Source organism: Acyrthosiphon pisum, unplaced genomic scaffold, assembly GCF_005508785.2.
Source record: "Acyrthosiphon pisum isolate AL4f unplaced genomic scaffold, pea_aphid_22Mar2018_4r6ur Scaffold_8245;HRSCAF=8831, whole genome shotgun sequence".
Classification (NCBI taxonomy): domain Eukaryota; kingdom Metazoa; phylum Arthropoda; class Insecta; order Hemiptera; family Aphididae; genus Acyrthosiphon; species Acyrthosiphon pisum.
In genome coordinates, this window is record NW_021778195.1 from 1 (window position 1) to 816 (window position 816).

General features: G+C 26.3%; 1 long non-coding RNA gene across 1 annotated transcript; it reads right to left on the bottom strand.

Moving 5' to 3' along the window:
- Window positions 1-331: 331 nt before the first annotated feature.
- On the bottom strand, window positions 332-809 carry LOC107885706. The gene is made up of 2 exons (XR_001680479.2): window positions 604-809; window positions 332-535 (listed from the first exon to the last, which is right to left on the bottom strand). It is a non-coding gene; the product is annotated as an uncharacterized LOC107885706 (long non-coding RNA).
- Window positions 810-816: the final 7 nt, after the last annotated feature.

Below are 816 nucleotides of genomic sequence, written 5' to 3' on the forward strand. Positions count from 1 at the left end.
CTAGCACCAATTAATTACGTTTTTATTTGATAGAAAGTACATAATATTATATTTTCATATTATATTATCTAATCATAAATACGGTATAAACATCATGGGTTAAGATATTATTTATTATACATATATCTACAACACGACGTGTTTACCTACGTCGTTATCTACAACCATAATAATTAGAATAATCTTATCACATGCAGCAAAAAAAAAAATAATAGTTTCATCTGGTAATCAGCTGTATATTATCGTAGCATAATATTATGATTATTATATTCTCAGTGAATATTGTTATCAATGTTTTTTTATGATATTACTATATTAGAAACACATCGTATAATATAATATTATAATGTTTTGTTTATTAAATAAATTTATTTTTGCATATAATAATCAAATTGGTGTCTTGCTTTTGCGAGTTTCACGCTTGGGATCTCTTAGCATAGTATCGAATATTGACTGTATTGTTTGATTAAGACTGGTATTAAGCGGATGGTTGTCATTTGTATGTAATCTAATGGTAGCTTCGCTGAATTTCCATCTATAACAATTAATTAATTTTTTTTTTAAACAATAAGATAAATAAAATAAGTAAACCAATGTATTTACCTATCCTTCACCAACACATTTTTCTATGTTAGACATTTTATAATGTGAGATTACATATAGATGGCTCGGCTTGTCATCAACAGGACATTTTATCGTAACCACACCATCTCCTTGTCTAAAGTCAAAGAATTCTTAATGTCTACATCAATTTCTTCGGTTTGTAAAAGTTCAGCAACATTTTCACGGTATGATTTGTGCTATAAAAAAAAAAAA